Genomic DNA, 727 nt, shown 5'->3' on the forward strand with positions numbered 1-727 from the left:
AAAGTCTCACACTGACGGGGTTAGGCTTTCGATGCTCCTCGCATTAAAAAGTTAACTATTTAAATCGACGAATAGTTTTATATCAACTTTTGTGAACTTCTGTTTATGTGGTTTTGTACAACATACCTCTAATGGTTACAATAATAGGAAGATATAATAAAAAAAATTTCAGTAAGTACGTTATTGAAATTTTTTTTGTATAGGAGCTTCCCCAAGTTCTATATCATAGCAGTGGCCGCATTGCGTGTTTGTCACAGACACGGTTTATGGCAAAAATTTTGAAGGGAAACTACCTTCTAAAAATTGTTGTATCATGGGTTTAAATAATAAAATTTTATAAAAAAATTATATTCAACAATTTTTATTGAGATCGAGGCCGTTTTTTAATGAAAACTTATTGTGAAAAAGCAACAATAATTTGAAAAAATGGTAGAAGTGATAGCTATTTCGGAAATCACCACATTTCCTCATCAGACTTCTTTCAGTAGGATTCGAACCGACGATCCCACTGACTCAGCCAGTTGCCTACGACCTGTGCTAAGTTCGCCTTGTTAATTCTTGTTGCTATTTCCACTATTTCACTTGTTAAGCCAACTAAAATCAAGCACAGCTATTCCGCTGCAATTCACTTGATAATATGGTTGTTGGTTTTGTTGATTTTTGTTAATATTTCTATTATTAGAATGTTTAACTTTTAGGTGTGCTCGTCCTTAAGTTATTTGTTTTT

Source organism: Rhagoletis zephyria, unplaced genomic scaffold (assembly GCF_001687245.7).
Source record: "Rhagoletis zephyria isolate East Lansing unplaced genomic scaffold, Rhagoletis_zephyria_1.1 Rzeph_scaffold_00532, whole genome shotgun sequence".
Lineage (NCBI taxonomy): Eukaryota > Metazoa > Arthropoda > Insecta > Diptera > Tephritidae > Rhagoletis > Rhagoletis zephyria.